General features: G+C 36.5%; 1 protein-coding gene across 3 annotated transcripts in view; it reads right to left on the bottom strand.

Annotated features, from left to right (window-relative positions):
- The window catches only part of LOC114941005 (TWiK family of potassium channels protein 7), a 213194-nt gene that overhangs the window by 121622 nt on the left and 67690 nt on the right, over positions 1–23882 (bottom strand). For all 3 annotated transcript variants that reach the window (XM_029315822.2, XM_029315823.2, XM_029315824.2), the window contains one exon: positions 17562–17627. The gene's annotated coding sequence lies outside the window, so the exon portion shown is untranslated. The remainder of the gene's footprint in view (positions 1–17561; positions 17628–23882) is intronic.

Below are 23882 nucleotides of genomic sequence, written 5' to 3'. Positions count from 1 at the left end.
GGAGATGAAAGGTTTATGGAAATGACAGTCTACTGGCGAGTCAAAATATAGGTAGTTCCATAGAAAGACCGGATAAAGTAGCAGACACAACGTCGCCGGTATAACGGGGTTGTGCTGAGCTATATAGTTCTATTCTAACGAAGGAATTGCGCGTGATTTATGAAAAGGAAATTCGCCATCTAAATAGCAATCTTTCATTCGAAACAAAACGTCATCCCTCACGAAAGAATGGCCTCTGAAGAAAATGTAGCAAACTTTAGTCTACACGCGATTTCTGTAGTATTGCAAATAAATTATAATATAATTTATACCCTCGTTATTTCATACGTATACGTGCAGTATGTGCTTTAAACGCAATTCAATCCAAATTTTAACTGTCAAATGCACTCATCATCGGTATAGATTTTCATTTAATATTCCAATTTGATGTCGACACTGCGTGTCAAACGCCACTCGTGTCGAGCCGCGCGTGCAATAAGTACAATATTTGTGCAAGTAAATGCACGCGCCCAATATTCAACCGAAATGCAAAACCGCGTAAAACGCAAGCCGCGTTTGAAAATTAAATTTCCAACGTGAGATATATACGCGCGTATCTCTTCCCGAGACTGCCCTATGTACCTATATTTCATATATCTTGCGGGAATAATCCCGCGGTCGATCGCGATCACCAATCTCTACGGAACATAGTGTCCATACAGTGCCACATGGTAATGTGCCTCAAGAAGTATAACGGTAATAAAATGACCGTTCGCGGCTGCGACGCGCAAAATTTCCGTAGAATATGGATTTAATATACAGCCGTCCGATGCGCAAAGTCCCAAAGGCAAAAATCTAATATTCCCGCGAAGGAGTCGATAGTTTCATCGGGATGAACCACGTGGATTCACGTGGAACGAATGAAAATGCAGTATATAGGAAGGGAAAATAACGGCGCGGACGCGCATAAGGACACGACGCGGCGAGGTAATTCCTATCGAAATTCCATGGGAATTTTACGACCGCGCCGTTAACCGTGAACGTTCGACGCTCGTGAATTTGCGAAGTGTCATGCCTAGTAAAATGCGGCTTCTCGAATGCCCCGTCGATGCTACGTCGGGGATCGTTGCCAAGATGGAGACCGGTGCCTCCGGTAATATCCGCTGACGAAAGACGTCATCGCGCCACGGAGGTAAGTTGCACCTGCAAGTGCGAAAAAGATCGCCGTTCGTTTTCGCAGCAGCGCGTCAATCTCCTTGGAACAAGATTAAACGCCTTCTTATCGAGGGATACATTGCGGTATCGAGTGTCACGGCACAAGTCACTTGGATCACCGTGTCGATGTATCGCCATCCAAAATTGTCGTGAACATCGAATGTCGCCGAGGGTCGCATTGGACGGGATTTCAAATGCCACGCTGTATCGTGAATACGAATGATGCAAAAGGAATTTTTGGACATGTCAGGGGTATTGATAATTTCGTTGCTTTTCTATTACGTCGAGAAAGATTTTTGTTCGTTTAAGGGATAATGGAAAAAATGTTTTCCATAAAATTCCATACAACAGTATGAAAGGTAAGGACCTTTTTTACAGCAAGAATAGATTTTGCCAAAATATTTTTCGCGCGGAAAAAAAAATATATATAAACGTAACATCAATAGTATCAAGTTATTTTATCACAAAACTAAAAAAGAACTTGATATATACAATGTAAATATATAGAATGTGTGCAATTTTATTTAAATAATGATCAATTCGATATGTTAAAAGAAAATTCCAAAATAAAGGACAACCTTTGTTCTGTATATTTCGCATTATTACAAAGAGTAAATGAAGAGTAGAGTAAATGAAAAGAAAAGAAGTTAGATCGCACGTTATAAAACAAGCAAATGGATTCTAACATTTCATTAACTGTTTTCTACAAGAAGCGCCAAGAGCACAAAATAGATGTAATCGACAAGAAAATTGCTGTTAAAACAAAGAAATTAAAAGCCACGGAATGCACAAAGGATCGCGTAGCAAGAGTCGTTTCCTCGACTTTAACCATTCTCTCGGCATGGCTTACGATCTCTTCAACCCGAGGATGGTAACCCGGTAGAAACGTATTACACAAACACGAGTATCCGAGCTAGAATGGGGAGAATGGTTCCGCTAGATTTGTAAATAAAAGAACGACGCGATTCTCGGAACGTCTCGCCGCTAACATAAGTAAAACCCCCGAGAAAACGATCGCGACGTTTCGTACAGTGGATAAAGACCGGGGTTAGACGACGACACGACAATGAGAACTTGATTATTCCGCGATTTTCACGCTTCTTTCACGATCGTTAACTTAGGTGCAAAAGCGAAAGAAACCGGACTCGCTGGATGCACCGAAAGTCCCATTGGTCGTTGCGACAAACGAAAAAGCGTATATATATATATATATATATAGTAGTAACCAAATCCATCTCCTTTTCTATTCATGTAGTTAAATCTCTGTTACCGCTTACGTCGGAGAAAAGTTTCAAAGGACACAATGCGCCGACAACGTTTCGCGCGATGTCTTCTCTAGCAATTTGGAAAGCTACTTTACGTAGAAAAATACATACAAATGGAAATTGTGTAATGGAATCTTCAATTATATTTTTTCGCCGCGCGCGTTTAAATATACAAGCAAATGAAAATGTTTATATAATCTAAATAACGTTATTATTTGATACGTAATAACACGTCTTTAATTATTATTATTAAAATTATCTCTAACGATCATCAAATTACGTTATCGTGATGCGTCATTAAGCTCAGAAATAATCATCTCTACGTGATGATATATAGTCAAAGCATCATACAATGCAGTCGAAGCGTTATTCAGGAATAACGTGTCCTGTTTATCACACACGGTAACTATATTAGGATAGCGACTGGGGGAGTCACACCTTATATAGAAAGATTGTTCAACTACCCGGCGAATGCCGACCATGGTTAATGAATCCCCCAGAGTTTCTCCCCGGAAGATTAACGACGTAAGGAGCAGCCGGCAGCTGGTGGGCGATGAAAAGGGGCTGGAAAATCTTTTAATGGTGTGTATCCGACTTGGATAATGTCGTGCGCACGAGTTTTTTTTTCCGAAACAAAAAGAAATTTATAAAAAGACAGATACGCGTCTATATATGTGCGCGAGAACTTACTTTCCTCCATGATTCTCCGTTTTAAAAAGATTAGATGTTTTAATTTCCACATTTTTCTTCCTATTCTATGACATTAATTTTCATCCTTTATTATAATGCACCTGCATTTACATTTAAAAATACTTCTGCTTTACTTATTGACAATTATTCGCGATGCAATTAAACATTAATATGATACGTCGATTAAATTGCGCGAGATATACGAAAGTAATTATAATTAATTAAGCAACGAGATTGTTATAAATATTATATTATCGTATACTAACCGACATTGTTAACTAAATAAGCCGATCCTATATATTAACGAAATTCATTCAATAAGGGTTATTGGAAATAATTCGCAAGAAACATAATTATGGAGATAGTTTCCAATGTATTTGTGGGTACGTATCGAGATTATTCATACAGTTCAACCGCATGATCGGACCAAAAGCCTTCAGGCCAGAATAATTACAAGATGCGATGAAATTGAATCATGCCAAAGCGTAGCGAAACAGGATGCTATATCGAATATATTATTATTCTGTTCAATATAGATATGTATATGCAAAAGAAAATAAATCTTCCATCGCGAGCATATATGTCACAATTAATCCTTAAACCGCGATTTTAATGAATATTTGATTACAACGGATTGCGAATATCGGTCGATAGTATGATTCAAAATTGAAGAGCGTCTCGCGCAAACGAGATCCCATATCAGTTTCCTCTCTCTTCCAAGTTATTAATAACTTGTAAACTACTTGATTACACTTAACGTTGTTGGTACAGTTACTACGAGAATATGATGGCTCGTCATCGCAGTCGAGCGCGATAACAGTGTCTTTACCTCGATAAACCGTACGTTATCTCTCGTCTCAAAGATACCCCACGATACGCTGCAGAGCACGCGCATATACACGTATATACATATATATATATATATATATATATATACAAAACGGAATTTCACGAGCAATAAACAACTGCCACCGTAATCGTGGCAGTAATGTATGCCGGTGTAAACGTCGAGATCGTTTTCGGCGCGAGGATGAGAGAGAAGCGGTCGTTGTGTTCTTCGAGTCTCCTGACATCCCACACCCCTTACGAAATGCATATGAACTCTCATACGGCCACGTACGTGCTGTTCGCGCAGGTGTTTCACTTTACAAACCTTCCGTCGCGACTCGTCGTATTATACAGAGGCAAAAGAAACGGAAGCCCGAAGACTCGGCTTTAGACTCGACAGAGGTGGGACACAGGTGGCCCCGTGCGTGCACACAGACAGCCGGGGCTGTCCAAATGTCTCCATGCGGAGCTCGTATTATGGTGACATATGAGGACGGGAATACTTATTCCCTCGCGTGCGCGCGCGCGCGCGCGCCCACCGTCTAACTTCGCTCGTTATGAGACTTTTATTTCCATTCCGCGGAAAGTTGCCTCGAGGAAAAAAGGAGACGCGATATCGCGTCCCCGCGTGTTTCCAGGTGACATTTACAAGAGCGTATGTTTCGCGCAACTTCGGAGATTCTTACGTAAGATTGCGTTACCGTATACTTTGATTTATCATTATACGCTCTGATACGCGTCTAATATATATACTTATATATATATATATATATATATATACATGGTAAACTGATTTAAATATTAAAAATTATATATATATATATATATATATATATATATATATATATAATTTGTAATATTCAAATCAGTTTTTAACGTGTAATTCTAAAATGAGATGGCGAGAAATATTATAGCAGAGGATGTCTTTTACAATAAGATAGCTCTCACTTGGAAATTGTGCAAAAAATTACTCTATAGATATTTAATGCTCTTCTACATATGTTTCGAGGTGACATTTACAACAGTGTATATATATTTCGCGCAACTTGGAAGATTCTTACACAAAATTGCATTACCGTACTTTGATTTATCATTATACGCTCTAGTCTGATACGTTTCTAAATTCACGTAACCAAATAATGTTTAATATTCAAATAAGCTTTCAACGTGTAATTCTAGAATAAAATGGCGAGAAATATTACAGCAGAGGGTGTCTCTTACAATAAGATAACTCACTTGGGAATTATATAAAAAATGACTTTATAGATATTTAATGCTCTTCTATATATACACCGATCGAAAACGTTTCAATAAATTTATTTGGAATTCGCACGAATGGACGAGCACGTTACGTCGAACACGCGCAGTAGAAAATGCATAAAATAAATCTGTCGGGTATCACGCGCAGAGTGCTGTGCTGCTTTTTCCGCGCCGTGCGTAGAACATTAATCACATTATTCGTGCGGAAACTCGCGCGATAACGTCGTGCAAACAGATCCAAAGCGCCAAATGTGTTAGTTTAATTTCGACTCAAACGGCACTTCGACGATCATTTGTTCTAGCGTAACTATTCATTTATAACTGACTGTCGACACATTGCTAATTGGATCATGCCAATTTGGCGGATCTACTAAAAATCTCTGAAAAAATGCGGCCAATAATAATATTGTTCTGTCTAGCTCGAGTCAAAATTCCCTATCGTCCCCAAATTTGTTATGCTTTATATTGAAACTCGCTAGGTGGGTTAATTAACCAGAGGTGTGAGATAAATTATTATTTGAAAAAACGCTGTGACGCCGATGCGAACGGATAAACTAATTGCATTGGTTATACTCATTAAATTCCACCGCCACGTAATAAATGAAATTGTGTAAAATTACACATACCATATTAATGAAATTTATTGCTATATATATGCATTGTAAAACCAAAGGAATTTAAAAAATAATTTATTCTGTGACGAAGAAGAGAGAAGAAAGAGACAGATCGATTAAAAAACATCGAAAAATTATTAAGTGTCAAAATTGTAAATTATTACAAATTAATGCAAGTATATATAAAAATAAAATCAGCTCTAAACTTTAGTTTCAGAAACTTTAAATTCATTTTCTGTCTCTTTTTTTAACTGGACAAAATAAAACAATTGAAAGAGCAAGAAACGGTACTTTTGTAGAAAAGGTTAAAGAGTGTAAAACTCTTTGTGAAAACGTTTTAAATAGAAAAAATAAAAAAATAAAAATGTTCTTTACACGAATGTGTCGTTCTCAAATAAAAGAGCTATTACATTCATTTCATTAAAATGCAGTAAAAATAGCGTGTCAAAATATCACGTTAGTTAACAAATGTCGCTGGAATAGTAATTGATGATGAATTACGATAATCGTAACGTTGAAGAGGAATATTTACAGATCCACGTTAATTTCCGATAATGAATTTTCAAGTAGATCAATATCGTTCGTCGTTTTTTTTTCAAGTAGTAAAAGCGCATACGTCGCTTTTGTCACTGACTCGTACTACTTTATCATGCTAATGTAACGCGTATAAACGAAAGAAACTCGCAAAACATTAAGCTTCGCGTGCAATACTTTATTAAGAGCACGTGTGAATAGCATTGCTGGCGCTTTTTTAGGAGAATGCACCCGAGCATGTTTGTACGTGCCCTAGAAGCTTTATGGCAGCATAATGTAATGTCAGCTTTAAACCTCGGCATGTGACTATGCATAAGCGGTTCTTGTAAAAATGATTACTTTCATTTATTTAAATATAATGATGACAGAAATAATATTACGTTATACGATGAATAAAAGATCATTAACGTATTAAAATTATTCATTGTAAAGAAGTGTAAATTGACTCTTAAATTAATATATAAAAACAAGTCTCGATCGATTGTAAGTCTTTCAGAATATTAAAGTTTCGCCTATATAATCCAACTTACTTTATTAAAATACGATAGCAAATATAAGTGCTCATAAATTTTTCAGAATAGATACAATAAATTGCACATTATATGCAATAAAGATACATTATATTACAGAAAGTATCGTCCGATAATACGTAGTAGTATCAAAATGTAATTTAAGTATAATATGTAACAGCAAAAGAGAGAAAAATGTAATATAGAAAGTAGATAATAGAAAAGCCGATATCACATCATTCAATAATGCTCTGATATATAAGTTCAAAGTTTTTTAATTATTAAAACGGCAAACTTTGGGAACTTTCGTCTCAAGTGGACGTGAAGGAACGCAAGTTTTGCGAGCGGCGAATATCGCTTGAACTCACGTTTAATTCAAGTTAGTCAAATATATACAGAGGCTTAAAGAGACGGAATCTTTTAAGTTTTGCGTGTTTTGCACATTTATTACGTGAAAAATTATCACCAGTGGTGAAACGATGCGCGTTAATCCACAAGAATTATTCGAATTTTCACCTTAAATCGGATTATTTTAATTATTAAACTAACGATGCGTGTATTCTATCCCATATTCATATAACATGTAAAGCATCGTTTTTAGAACTTTATTTTAAATCGTGTTTTTAATCCGATCGCGTGAATATTTGATCTCTGCCTACATGGTTCGCATGTAATCATTTAATATATCATCGATAATGTGCTTTTCAAACTTTATATAGTTTTTACATGAGGCATGATAAGCCGATTTATGGTTTATTAACCAAATTTTAAAATTTGCTGCATATTAAACAATTAAATTTTAAATTCTACATTAAACATAATTTTTTTTCAGATTAAAAAAACATTAATATAATATCTTTACTTCATGCATAATGGGATTGTGTAATTAAATATTACAGCAAACAAATGAAATTTTAACATATAACTGATGCAGCAAAAAGCGACATATTTATAAACTGATTAATTAAATAATGCAAGTAAATACTCATTTATTAATTTTATTCATTCATTAACGCGAATTAATTCAATATCGTAAAATCACATTTAAAAATACTTGTTGTATTTTCGCTTAAGAATGGATGTAAAAATAAATAATGTGTTTTCAAGAAAGAGAGACGATTGTAAGCAATGCAGTGGGGGGAATTGTATTTCGACGGAGGGTTTGCTCGTGTGATCTTCCGACAAGGTTTCCAAGCAGCTACTGCGCGCGACACAATAAAGCCGCAACAAATAAATCTTTCTCGAGAAACACTTCCGAATTTGAATTTCCACGGTCGGGGGCCTCGCAGTAAAATTATCCGCGTTTCCAGGAGTGAATTTGCTAACTTCGCTTCGTGGCGACACCAAACTTTTGGTGACTCCGTTATTTTATCGCATAAAGTTTCGAATGTGACCGACGAAGAGTATAGTTACTTGAATTTACGTAATCATGATCTTTAAAGCATGTAAATTACAAGAATGGTTTAATGTTCGGTGGATGTTTAATGTGACAACAGATAAAAATGCTTGTAAACTCTCAATTAGTCGTACTAATCGTAAATTAAATGAAGTGTCGTATTAAAATTAAAGATTTTACTTTTACACTTGATATTTTATTTAACTCAATTTTTTAATATTTATACTAAGCAATTAATTATTTCTCTACAATTAATCGATCTCTCGAGAAAAATACTCCTAATTTCTCACAAATATTTGTGTCAATATGTACAATTCTTTGTTTCAACAGATCGTAATCATCTCTCGGAAAATCTAACGTAAATATAGCGTTTCTACATCTATCGCCATTTACGGTATTATAAATTGCAAAGTTCACGTTACAACTAGTGGAATGTGCAACCCGAGTCCGAGACAGTGATGTGAAAAATGACTGGACCTTGCATTAATCGCGGCTACTTTAGTATATGTATGTACGTGCGCGAAACTAAAGTTTGCCGCGCACAACATCTGCGGTGGCTCGGGCGAAACGTCGATGCCGATGGATTCGTTACACGGGAACTCGGTTTGCGGTCGTGTGTACACTTCCGGGCACACGCGTTCCTCAAAACTTCAGTAGATCATTAAAACAAATTACAAGCTGCGCAAACCGAATCACCCGAGTGTTCGCGTCTAATGTACTCGTAGCTGAAAGTAATTGACGTTTTTTTGACGTTTGTAAAACTACAGAGAAGTTTTTCCTATGCAAAAAGATTTTTTAAAATAAATTCCATAAAATTGATATAGAGTCTCGTCAGAAAAAAAATCACAAAATAATATTGGAGATTAAACAGACTATGTAATATAGTTAGATGCAATTGAAAAAGTTGCCAGACACACACACACACACACGCTCTTTCTCCTTCTTTCTCTCGCCGAGCTTAAAAGCAAGTATAGAAAACTTTAGAAACTTTTGAAATGCTCCCCTTTGCAAAGTTAAAGCGAAATATACATAGTAGGTATTACACGCTGTTGCAAAAAAATCGAGAGATTCTCAAAGAAAATCCGTGAGAATGTGTCGTTCGCCAAAACGTAGCACCGTTCTTTGGGACTTTTTCCTTTGTATTTAGCAGAAGTGTGCGCTCGAGTTCCAATTCTTTCCACCTGGGGGGAAAAAAGAGAACAACAGGAAGATAGTAACGAGGAAGAGGCGGGAGTCGGAATACGTGGAATGAGCTGTAAATCAATCGAACGCCTAACGAGCGTGTCCTACTTCACGGATGGTTTTGAAACTGGTCTTAACCCTTTTCGAGTTCATTGCGTCCTCGGGTGTGGATAATCTTCCAGACGTCTTACACTACCCTCCAGGGATATTAACTAGATAAAAACTTTTTAGTTCGGAACGCTATTTGCATTCGGTTGAACGTAATCGGTCCTATAAAGTTTATTTCCTTCTCTCGCAGTAAAACCCCGTGATCGATAATATTTTAGAGTTTCGATAACGCGCAATGTAACTCGAATTAAACTACTGTTAGATATGATTATTCCATTTATTATAGAAGAGAAAGAAGAAATTTGTGCAAACATCATTTTTAGTAGGACAGTCATCCAAAAATTGTTTTATCTTCTTTAATTATAAAAATTAATATCTCGCGCGTCTTCGAACTGTAAACATATTATTAAACTCAAACCAATCTGGTTTCTAAAGATATAAGAAGGATCAATATATTAGTTACACTGTTGACATAAACTGAAGAACAGACTGTTGATGAATCCTCTTTCAGTTTTCCCAACCCAACGTATAATTTACGCCGTCTTGTAACCGGTCTTATCGATAATCAAAGAGATATTAATCTCGCGCCGCAAAATCACGTCTTCGTGGGAGAGATATAATCCGGTGAACGGTAGCCTTTTAGATCCCAACGGAGGGAAGTTCCCATCTGCAATGTAATTTAATATCGCTGCCATGTCGCCATTTCCTTCCTACCTTCGCTTTCCGGCGATTCCATCATCGACTATATTTCTGCGGAAGCGCTTTCTTCGCGGATTCCTTCAACAACAATTCGATTTAAGTATGATCGAACTCGGAAAACGCCAACTGGATATTGTAAGGACTCATTTTATTTTCACTGAAGTTGAAGAGATATCGCGGATAACGATTACGTCCAATTGCAAAAATAAGATCCCCAAATGCAATTGAGATTCTTATTTTTTTATTCTTATCTCAATCAATTATATTTAATATCTAATCTAAGGAAATAAGTTCATCTTTTGCAATTACTGCAAATTTTTGAGACCTTTTTTATTATCGTTCATTCGCCTTGCCAGCTGTTTCATTTACATGAAACGTCACTTGTAGCAGAATCCACCCGACTACTAATTCACCTTAGAAGAGCCATTAGTTCTTCTTCTTTTCTCCCATTTTTGGAGAACGTTTTTCGCGTTCTGCCTTCGTTGCTTCCTCATTTATTCTGAAAAATGCGATAAAGTAGGATTTGACCCGACATCGTATGGGAAGAAGTGAGACTAAAAAGATAAAGAACGGCGGCTGGAGGAGTGTAAAGGTTGCGGGGAGATCAACGAGAGCCAGCGCATGTAACGGAAGAAAAAATACTCCTGGCACTCGTAGCACGACGCCGTAAATAATACGCGCAAGTCTTGGCTATGCCAGACAAAATCCATCCCCTACATCGCTTTTACTTCTCACTCTTGTTTCTCGCGGATTATAACGCTGTTATTTACGAGCCATGGAGTGCCTTTCAACTAAAGCTTTATATAGTGCAACACTGAATTTCCCCAGTCGCGGAAGAACCGGAATAACGGCGCGAAATTTATTCGCAGCGAGATGTTGTGCTTCTGCTAAATAAGTCTCAATCGGATTTTTAATTACAGAGAGTCTTGCGCGTAATTTACCTTACATAAAGTGTATATCTCGCATCTAACGACCCCACTCTCGCGAAGGGAAAAACGAATTAAATAATCTTACACAAGCGTAATCTCCGCTCTCGTTTTTCATTTTTTTCATATCTTTCAGAATCACTATTAATAACCATTTATTTTTCAACCGACGATTTATTTAGCAACTCAATCTTTGCGTTTTTTTTTTTATTTACATCGTTGGCAAGTAAATTACTCGCAATCAAGCGGAAAGATATTTTCAACAGTATTTGACTTGCGTATATTTAATTACGTCGGACATTCCAGCGCATACCTCGCTTATATTCAGCGAACGGTGTAGCAACACGTATATAGCGTTTTATCAATCGCGCGCCATTCTCCTGCGTGCACGTAGCAGCCGCATCAGTTCCGTCATGTCAGGAGAGATTAAGCGGCGAGCGCATCAACGTCCGAAAAGTATCGAAAATTTAAAGAACGTCGAGCGGTAGCTCCTATCGACAGCTTCCTCAACTCCCAAGTCACGTTTCGAATCGCGGTGATCGTTTCACAGGAACGTGCCTTCGTCGGGACAGAGTTCCGTATCGGTGAATCCGGCGCCACCCGGGGAAAGAGAGAGCTCGCGAGTGCCGCGCGTTTACAGAGTCCCGAGCTCGTCTCCTCTCTCGTGATAGCTTTTACCCGTCGCGATCGGGGTTAGTTTTGATTTCGCAACCACAGAAGCACACGTTTACGCTTAAAAACCTAATTAAAATGACAATTGGCCAACGAACATCAACGGCGTCGAGGCGCAGTCGTGTGTCGCATATATATATATATATATATATATATATATATATATATATACGTACGTGCATGGATTTTGAGAGAAGAGACAGTGCTTTTGTAAATCAAATAGAAGAATTTAATTAATGTTCTTTTCCTGCTAGTACGATTACACAATCAAATTTTCCAACCAATTTTTTGTAATAAAATAATATATCTATATAACATTATATAATGCTATTAATATATACACTTTCATTCAATAAAATTGTATTCTTTTAAAGGAAAATAGTACAGACTAAACTTACAAAAATTATTTTTTAATAATTTATTACAATTATCAATTTCTTTAAAATATTTTTCAAATAACTTCTTAGCCCGTCCAAACATATGTTTCTTAAGATATTTCATACAAAGTACTTGCCTTTAATATCACCCTCAAATCTACAAAAAAAAAATAAATTAGAAGACGTGAACAATAAATATTATCTTCAGCCCGCTCTAGCCGTTCTATCGCAATAAATTTCAATATTCACGGCGATAACCAAATGACTCTCATAAATATTCCTGCACTCGAGAATACAATCAACGCAGCACAATCATTGATATCTAAAAAAGCTCGGGGAAAAGAATCTCGATAAATGAAAGCGTCAGGTTGATCGAGCCCCTCTTGCACAGATTCAGGCGACCGCGTCGCGGCAATTCCGGCCAATTATACCGGTAATGCGACAGAACGGCGATTGCACGGCAAACAAATTGTCGGAAACGAAATCTCGCGACAAATAATTCCGGTAAAAGCAACGTTTCACTCCCGAACGCATCAACGGTGGATTGCAGAGGCGTCGGGAATACGCGCCGCGGAAAATTAAATGTCAAATTAATGCGGACGATAAATTCGCCGGGGCGAACGACGAGCGCCAGCAAATTTACGGCGTATTATCTGGAATTTAATTCGACGACACGTAAACGCACGACCGATAAGACTCCCGGAAGAGAAGAAAGCGGACGAAGAGCTAGCTCTCCTCCCGAAAGCGGAGAATCGTCCTGATAACGAAATCGGTCCATTTTACGAGTGTTAAATTCCTGGCTGAAGCTGCTCGTACTACTTATGACAAATTAACCGACATCAAGGAGTTATTTTGCGATTTTCAATTTTTCCGTCACAAAAAAATCATGTATCAAAGAAAAAAAGAACCACAAATACATTAAAACTGAAACAATTTTAGAATTCTCTTCTTCGTCCTCGCATTGTTATTAATATATACGCTAAAATCGCGTTGCATTTTGAATGGTATAACGCATCTTGGTGGAAAGACGAAGCGAAAATCGGAAACGCGATGAAAATGAAGCCGATCCCTAGCGCTAACAAAGCCTTCTCGGAATCAGCTTTGTTACCTGAGATGTCTATTCACGATCATGCTCAACAGCCAAAGGTGCAAGGAAGCAAATTTAGTACTGAATCGTAATCAGACGGGACTGTTATATTGTAATTTAGGATTTGGTGTCCTCTGAATTCGTGAATGTACAAGCTTTCACGAGAGAACCATTGAGTAATTAAATAATAAATATAGAAAATTTTATGTTTTACTAACTGGTAATAGTATAAAAAAAATAAATTGTACAAAAAAATAAATCTTCATTACCCTAGAGGCAATAGAATTCATGTAGTTTCTGTTTCAGAAACATTTTATAAGTTATTAGGAATGAATTTTCTGATTATGCAAATCGGCCAAACGGAATATTAAAGCTGTCACGTTTTCAGATTAAACTTTCGTATCAGAATAACGAAGCATCTAAACTCCAAATTAGAGTTTCTCATTTTCTAAATTCTAGACGAGCAAATTATTCGAAGTTTATAATAGAGCAATAATTGGTAGCTAATTTGTTATTCAGAAGCACGTTCAGCATTCGTTTATTATTATGTTAGTTTCAGATTCGTTTTATATTTATCGCGATACATTCCGTTCTCGTATTGCGATAAAATAAGGTTGTATATATTTCAGAACGCATCTCGCGTTGCATATAAAGCAAGATGTTATCGAGCGATGTACCGCAAAGATGCGTTTAAAATTTCGATGAAATTTCGGGATCGGATAGATACAGTTTATGCATACCTCACCCGTTCCATCTGACTGTACCATCTCAACAATCTATAACATATTCGGGAGTAAATGTGCATCAATCTTCCTATAATAAAATATAAATTTACATGTCTTCGAATAAAGGGTGAATTGGCAACTTAGATAACTTATTGAGACTGCCAAACTTCCCAAAACTTTCGGGGAAAAGTTTTCAAGTATCCGTGGACCTTTCCTGAGACAAGCATATAAAGTTGCGGCAAACAGCAAGCGCGATTCTTCGCGAATCGAGCTTAATATCGTGCCGAAAATTCAATTTGGCACAAAAATGCACACGTTTTTAATTAACGCGATACAAAATTATCAAGTATCGCGTTTTTTGTCGCGAATACAGGGCACGTTTTAATTCCGAGCAAGCACTATAAGCAAATCGCTTATCGCACGGTCGGTTGAATTCGAAGCAGAATTTCACCTCTCGGCGACAATATCGATCGATCCGGGAAAGATTCGCTAAGAAATCGCTTCGACCGATCGACTCCGGAACCGAATTGAACATTTGCGCGATGCCGGAAACTGCTTAAGCAAGGGAGGCTCAACATTATCGGGAAAGAAAAAGCCACGGACGACTAAACACAAATACAGGAGAGAAGCGAAAAAGGGAGAGATACCAAAAGAGAGAGAAAGAGAGGAAGGAAGCAGAGCGAACGAGAAGTCAAAGCTGCACCAGGCAACTTTAGCTACGAGCCACGATCGATGTGGTCGTTGCAGCCAGTCGACGGCAAGCATTGTTGTTGCATGTGGGTCAACCCAGGCTGCTTCCGGTGACGACACGCTGACATAACGACGTACGAAACGAGGGGGAGAGAAAGAGAGCGGACAGAGAGAAACAGCTGTGAAAGCAAAGTGCCGTAATGCGAATAGAAAGGAGACGGCGTGATTTGCGAAACAACAAGGAGTCGTCGTGTCAACATCTTTAGGTCTGAAAGGCGCGACCCATCGCCTTTAACGTTATGTCGGGAGCTAAATGACCAGTTTGAGGATTCTCGTTAAGGATAACGTCTTAACCCTTGTAATTGCGTAACTGCATGCAATTTGAACTGCTATTCCCTCGCTGGGAGTTCCGACACGATGCGTCGCCTAATGAAGGGGAATGCGTCGTAAACCCTTAATTAAAGGGGATCGTGAATAAGGAACGGAACTTGATGTCAAATACCGTTAGACCGTCTTTAAAAGGTGAAAGATGAAAGCTGATGAATTTATTAAACGCGGACATATTCTTTCAAACTTTCGACAACGAAGAGGATATTATATATACACAGAAAAAACAGTATCCTTGAAAGAATGCAAATATGCCTTGATTCAAGTATATTTTATTCTTACAATAGCGCCAAATATAAATAATTTTTGATAAAGAATAATTTATCCTTAAAACAAAATGCAAAATATTCTTGGTTGAAGCTAAAATTTACTTATAAATATTGCAAGGACAAGTGACAAGTGTGCATCGGATATAAGCGGTACTTTCAAATATATATAATAATTCTTAGTTCAAATGTGACTAAGTTTGTTTTTACCATATGCGATTTTTAAAACAAGACTATATCTTAAGAATAAAATATACTTTACACAAACTTATTTATTATTAAGGCAAATGAAAATGTGTGATTACAAAGAGCATTCTATGCTTAAATCAATCAAATAGCGTTCAAGAATAAAAATATACTTGAATCAAGGATTCCTTTTTTTCTGTGTATAAATAAGTGTTAATAGCGTTTAAAATAGTATTTTTCCCTAATCACCTAGTTCTGTCAATAAAATAACTCTCGGTATATAACTGCAATAATCTGATCGTTTTAACTTCATCTCTGTCGAAATATAGATATTACAGCATTTGTTGACTCTAGGAGAAACGTAAAGTTTGGGTACGTATTACATCTCTCGTGTCTCGAGGGAGAAGTTTGCGTCGCTAATGGCAAATGATTGATAATTTAGACTATTTGGTACCGTTTGGGAATAGCAGACGCGAGATACGACTATGTCAACAGCACGAGTTGTTGAAGATCCAGATGTGTTGAACCCGCCACTTCGAATTTCGGATATATTCGTTTGCGATGAAACGGACGCGTTTCCCTTATCGTCGCTGTACAATTTGGAATTGTGCACTCTCAGCGGTGTCAAAATGTTTACGCAAACTTGCATATCATCGTTGATACGGGTCGCATTAATTCGATAACGTGCTAGTTTACGAGTATTACAACGCTCTTCTATGAAATGAAATGAGATAGAGGGAGAAAATACAGCTATCGATAAAATATTAATCTACAAAATGTGTATATCGGTTCTCGATGAATTCATTTTCACATAACAAGAATACGCATATAACGCGATGTGTTAAATATTACATTATCCGAATAAATTCGTTTCATTCATATAAATAAATCTTTTTGTATACATATATGAATAAATTTTTATGAAGAAAAAGTTTTTCTCTTTCCCTTTCTCTCATTCGCGCGCAAAAGTAGTATGAATACTATATTGGATGAGTCTTATGTTAGCAATGAAAGCACAAAATTTCCATTAAAAGTACGATGTCCATTAGAAACTAGGCTAAGGATAAAATATGAATATGGTCTACTCTACTGGTTCGCGGTAGAGCGAACAAATGGTTTTCTTTATTTTCGAAACTTTGTTGCAAAATTATCCCCATCGAAAACCCGTGACGCCTTGTTAAAGATGCAAAAATTGTAATTTGCATCTGGTAGTCGGCACTTTTAAGTGGGTTAATTCCGTGACAGTTTTGCGTACTGCGAGTTCACTTCTTGCCTTCAACCCTCCCCTGTTTTAAGGTCTTTGTTAAACTTCTTATTTCCGTTCCTTAATGACGTTAAGAGTATATTCTGAAGGAAATTTTAAATTGAAATTTGACTTCGTTAATGAGGTTTTAATTTTGAACGTATCATGAAAATATATTACGAGAATACGGCAGAAAGTGAGTGAGATAAATTTCACAGTAACTGACGCATATTTAAAGCTACTTTAAAAAGTATGAGTCCAGGCGGAAGTTGATACCGCTGGAATTTCAAATAAGTTCCGAACAATGTGTATGTAAGTGTGTTTAAATCTGCAATAAAGGTAGCCGGTGGACAATCGTCATATGATATATATTAATATATGAAAAATTTTTCGCTCAAAGCATGTAGAAAATAATATAAACCGTAGTAAAAAATCGTAGGAGCATTGAGAGCAATTAATCGAAGCTTGTTCCACATTATTGCAAAATTCATATTTTAGACGGAACAGCGTTACAGCGTATTTAATAACAAAGTTTAAAGTTTTTACGAGAAATGCCTTTTCGTGGGTCCGGTTAAAAACTTCTCGATATACGTAATTAATTCGAGATCCGCCATGACTCGAAACCACTTTAATGTCCGCGTTAAAAGCATAGGCGGGATTGAGGGAAAGCCTTTATAAATTATTCGTTACGTTCGTAAAATTAAAAGTTGTGTGTAGACTTACCGATCTGCGAAGTTTGTAGGAAGAATTCGCGTTTTGTTAAATTCCCACGAGTCTGTCCGCCACCACCTGTTACAAAAAAGAAAGAGGACATAAGTTAACGATAGTGATAAAGGCAATGAAGTAGCATAAAAAAAGGATCAGCCGTAAGACAGGCTTATCCGGCGATTTCGTTCGTTGTGCCAGACCTTCATGTTTGATACGATATCGTCGACATCTCACATAAAAAAAGTCTTCTGCAATTTATCGAATCCGAAAAATTTCGTCGGGTTTAGAAAAATTTCGAGAAAAGAAAGAGCACTTTTAAATTATTTTATGCGAATGTATTTACAGAAAAATTATTACATTATATTAGTAGATAAATAAATATGCATATACGTTATTCTATAATTGTGTATTAATTGACAAATTTATTATATTGCGACATTGTATATACCATAATACAAATTTTTGTGATTTAACATGAAAGTTTAATAAATAAGTCTAATATACAAGCTTGCAAAAATATGAGAAACTAGCAGGAAATAATAAAAGAAACTCGTATAAAATTTATACACACATGCACATATATGCATATGCAATAAATATGCAAGCTCGAACAAAAAATAAAGAGCAAAATTATGTCTTGATGTCTAGATATATTCTTTCACAGAACGTAGATTGGCGGGTAATTGCGTAACTAATAACGAGCTCATGGCAAATTCTCCCGTGTGGTGAAAAATTAACCCCCGTCGCGCGATCTCGAGTTATAAAAGAGGAGAAAACAAAATAGAGGAGGAAGAGAGGGAAAAAAATAATTCAGCGGACAAATATACGAAAAGAACTTACAACGGGCATAGAATTTCCCGGGACAATCCGATTACATCCGCAAACGGCGACGGTGCGCGAACGCGAATTCAACGCGACGTTTGCATGCGTAATACCAGTCGGATACGACTTAATTACACGGAGTGCCATAAACCTGCGTTGAATCATTGTCACAATCTTCTCGATTTACGCCGGCCGGCGCCGCGCCGCGAGCAATGGATTACCGGGCCGTTTCTATCGCATGATTTACGCCCGAATGTACTTTGCATTCCATTTACGAAGAGGGAAAGGGTTCGTGCGCGGTTTGCGCAAAGGGTTGGTTGGGAGAGAGGTGGTAATCCCCGGGTCCGCGGCCTCATAGTTTAAGCCCCATACATTACGCCTTATTTACACGCGTATGACAAGTTTCTCACCCTCTGCCCCTGTTTCTATTTCCGTGTTTCGACGCATTAGCTTGCATGTGCGTTGAATTCGTCAGCGCTCTATTGCGTCGTGTTGCGATTAATATGCATAATATGACCGCGTTCTACAGCGTCCCCGATAATTCGCGCGTAAACCGAACAATTGGCGCGATATAAAAGCTCGTAAAGCTCGTTCTTAGATATATTTCTTTACGATAATAGCGTATCCGCGTTAATTTATTATCACGAGGATTTATTCTTTATATCGCGCGATCCCCAGCTTGCGCTAAATCGCAAAGATATAGAACCGGTACACGTGAGAAAGCAATAATTTATCATTTTCACGGCACACGCCTTTGTATAAATTGTACGCTTATCTTTTTCTTATGTTCACGTATCAAAGTGCGAGGGAGATTAAGTAAGAGGAACGTAACAGTAACAAGTATATCGTAATTGACGGTAGACACGCGCGTAGAAAGCTTATATGTGCGATAAAACATGTTCTAATGTGACAATGAAATGTACCCAGGATTATAAAACTCAGGATGTAAGGTAATTGCCTAGTTAACAAAGTTGCATATTTTTACAGAACAAGGATTAAATCAAAGTTGCAACGCATTATTAACTCTACTAACTTTAATGCCGTCGTATACAACGGCACGACACGTTTGTAATGTTACATGGTTAAATAATGCTCAGTAATGTTGCAATGCACCATGAAATAATGCAGCAAAGTACAACAACGACCACTTTGTTTATAAATCTTAATTTCTATTGTGTGGAGCGAATACGGCTATTCGTATTATTAATCGTCATTAAATCGATGTTTACAAAGTCTTTCGATAATGTGCCAATCGAGTTGCGCTATAAAGGATTCAAAGAATTTAATTAAAAGTAAAACATTATTAACAACTTTTTACGCAAATAATATCTTCGAAAACAGTTCCTCACTTTTTTTTGTTAAACTTTTCATTTTACGATTACCGCTCACCTTGACATTTTAATAATCTTTTGAAGGACATTTTTCTCTCCGAAAGCAATTTGAAAACTTTATTGTACGTAAAGCGATTAAACAAAAAATACTTCATAAATATTGTACTCTAAATTAAGAAATATAACGTTATTAATAAGGCAATAATATACGATACGAGAGAATGCAACAAGAGAGGAAATAATTTTAATCGTTTAAATGTAATTGATAAAATGCTATAACAATATTTTTATATGTGAGAGAAAAAGCAAAATGTAATTTTGAAACAAATTTATAAAATTAATTTTGTGACACTATAATTTAATAATCACTACTTCGTCCTACGGCGCAGCCTCTTATCAAGAGAAATGTGCAATATTTCTTATCTCGAATATTCTTACTAATTTTCACGTAAATTTTAATTATGAGTGGATATTTTGCACCACGGTGCGAATTATTCGTTGAAGTAACCTTGAGTAATTAGAACTTCCTAACCATGTGGATGATCTCCCTTGTAACGGATCACAGTCTGACGCCTACCGCGTACTGAACTTGAAGGATGGATCAAATTCTCACACATACGTAGGCACGTGTGAGAGTTGTTCGTCCATGTGAATCACGTTTCTGTACATATACACGGAAAATGGAATTTGTACACCCGAATCCCTAGCTCTCGGAATTAAATGGACAAGAGCCATGTACGTTCAATACGCACGTAGTAACTAAATTCCGACAATTAAACGTCTACCGAGCGCGATCAAAAAATCGAAGGCAATTACCGTGAAAAAAAATTGAATTTCTTGCATTAAGTTCTCGTTTACGAATGTAGAATGTATCACAATAGAATATATATGTGATGTACTGTGTACTGATCCTTTCGCGATACAGGATTGATCATTAATCGCTATTTAACCACTATTAATTAAGATTTATGACACACTGTACGCAATCTTAACATTATCATCTATTTAATATGTACTTCTTCTGTTTTTGATAAAATATTAAATAATATATGTTTGTAAAAATTTGAACATTTTATCTTTACAAGAAATAATATGTCTATGTAATATCGCTGCTAGATAATCGTAAAATAACTTCTACACAAAAGAGAAAGAAAGAGAGAGAATAAAAAAGAGAGAGACTAAAGAGCTAAATATTCAATGGAATCTTTGAAAATAGCTTGTTAAGAGAACTATAATGGGCAGAACCAATGTATAAAGAAGAAAGAAACTTTAAAACCTTTCGCGGAGGAAAGTTTATAAATCATTAAAAGATGCGCTTTGTGCAAATTCAATATAGTTTTACAATATTGTTTAATTTTCATGAAAACATTGAAATTAAACTATATAAATAACTTTTTATAACAACGAATTTCTAGATTATTGTCATCGTACAATCGTTATTCGATTACAGGACAAAATAATTTTACAATGGCAACCGATTTTATGCACGCATCATATCTGCATATACATATTTATACATCTATAAATTTACATATGCGGTATATTTGTGAATTCATATATTAATTATCCCAATATTAATAGCATAATCAATGCATATATTTCATAGGCAATGACTAATTCGTAACGATCGAAGTCACATTGCGGTACGAATGGTTGTACAACGATACCGTCGATGGATAAATCGCATGATAGATACTGTTGATTCAACTATAAATTATATATGTATGTGTAATTTTCATGCTAACCAGTTAATCGCACCACAAGCGTGATCGTATTGCGTCAAATCGCGCGTTGTATATAATTACTACATCGAATATTCCGTCAACATATCACTAAATCATAACATATTCCGATAACAAAAAGGATTATAAAATATTCAACACACATCGTCATGTTAATTTCCGAAAACTTATGCATTTACAAAGTCCAAAATATAGTAAAACTATTATTGTATCTCCTAACAATTTTTTGCCGAGCTTTAATAATTTATTTTAGTAATATATATTAATTAGTGTCTATAAATTTAACTCTAAATAAATAAAATCATTGTATATGTTTGCCGTTTCAATATTAACAATGTTTTTATATTTGTTAAACTAACCTTCCAGATAAATGTTCTTTGCGACAATGAGAACGTGATCGCCAAGTTCTCAACAACTCAAATGAACAAGAACCTCCAAACAACGGTATGCCGTTGATTTGCAAACCATATACAAAGTTTCACTTAGCATATCAACACATTATGCGGTACATGAGACAAAACATAGTCCAACAATGTATTCTGCAGAGAAATACGTTGATATTCGCACGCAATAAAAACCAACGCAATATAATTCATTAGAAGGAAATTAATCGTTATTTTAAATATAATTGGAAATCAATTGGAAATTAATTTTCACACTTTTTAAATAATATTATATATTAATAATAATATATTATATTATTATTATATAATTATTTGTTAAAATAATATATTATTTATCTCATATAAATTTCCATTTAAACAAATATAAATAATTTAATACAAAATCGTTTCAAATTTACACAATTTCCAAGCTTCCATATAATTTGTTATTATCCAAAACAATATTTAAACAACGTTACATTGAAAATGTAATGCGATAATAGCCTATTTTAACTCTAGACTAAATTGGATTGAGATGCAGAATCATAAAACGTAATTTAAACTTGAAACCGCGTATCAAGTCGCATCAAGTTATTTTATTCATAGCGCATCATGCGCAAATGCGGGCAAAATTGGAATCGGGTTTATCGCATCAACCGGGGATGCAGAGAGGATTTGTTAAAACGTCGTATCTGCGCCGCGTCAGGGTCCGGGTCAGCTCGTAACAGTCGAGCAGTTAATGCGACGAAAGTCATGGCGTTCTCGTGCACCACAAAGAGAGAGAGAGAGAGAGAAGACTACGCGGCAGATCTCGCTCGTTGATAGTAGCGAGACGCTATCCGGAAATTGTAGGTGAAGACGGGCAGGGATGCGCACGTGACATTCCTTCGAGATGCCCTCGAGTGCTCGAGACAGCTGCACGAGTGGTCACGATGTTTCCCGGTATAGTTTGTTTGCGGGGGTGTTATCAACAGAATTGTGTCGTCGTTTTATCGCAACGTTCCGCAATTGTTTTTGAAACACGCTGCTTCAGGTGTTGTCGCTCCTTCGCGCATGTGTCCGGGAATAAAGATACTTGCCATCGCAAACACTTTCCGCAAAAAGAGTGAGCGACTTCATTCACGCAATTTTATATTTCAACGTGTAACTCTGTTTATCCGTCTCTCTGCTATATTGTGAATAACTTTGATATGCTCTTAGCAGAGATGTGTGGAAATTGAAAGAGAAAATATCTAGCCTGCGTTTCTCTGTAAGATTATTGACGTAATATATCTGTCAAACCGAGAGACAACTTTATACCATAGACTCCATCACTTTTCCGAATATTTATTTAAATATTTGGAAACTTTTGTGGTTTTAACGAAAACATCTTTCGCAATCTGTGGCACAAGGACTCATCAGCGAAGCTGACGTAATATAGCTCGCAGCTGTAGTTACGCTAAACTTTCTAGGTGATATCAACCGTTATTATCAACCGTCCCCAGCGTTGGGGCTGATGTACAATAGAATGTGTTACTTTAGAACATCCTGGACCTAGCCGCTTCTTAATAGAGCTTAACTATTTTAATGAGGGACCATGCCAGGGATGGTTTCAGAGGTAGAATAGCGGCCCACATTTTCGGCGACCCTGCTTCCCTTACGAGAATACTCAATTGGAGCAGGCAGTTCCACGTGACTGTGTAACATCAAATTAAGACGGCACGCGAGATGGATAATACTTGACGAGGCGCTTTACGGCCCTTTACTGGCGAGATATATAGTATTCTCCATATTGTACGTATACATATAACACTTCCATATATAGTCTTGCCTTACTAGATCGAATAATTAAATGGAGACAATATGCAGAAGAAAATGTAACAGAGAGAGAATCTTGTATAATGTATAAGCATCGACAATTGACCTAATTCATGATTCATTAATTCGCGAATAAACTCTCAAGATAATAATTGCCACTACATTATTGAAATATTAACATAGTACTTAAATTACACAATTTCTCGCAACGTGTTTACTAATATATAACACACACACACACAAAAAACAGCCAATAAACTG

Source organism: Nylanderia fulva, unplaced genomic scaffold (genome assembly GCF_048542155.1).
Source record: "Nylanderia fulva isolate GAGA-0341 unplaced genomic scaffold, ASM4854215v1 Scaffold10, whole genome shotgun sequence".
NCBI classification, from domain to species: Eukaryota; Metazoa; Arthropoda; class Insecta; order Hymenoptera; family Formicidae; genus Nylanderia; species Nylanderia fulva.
This window is presented reverse-complemented; position numbering and strand designations above follow the sequence as displayed.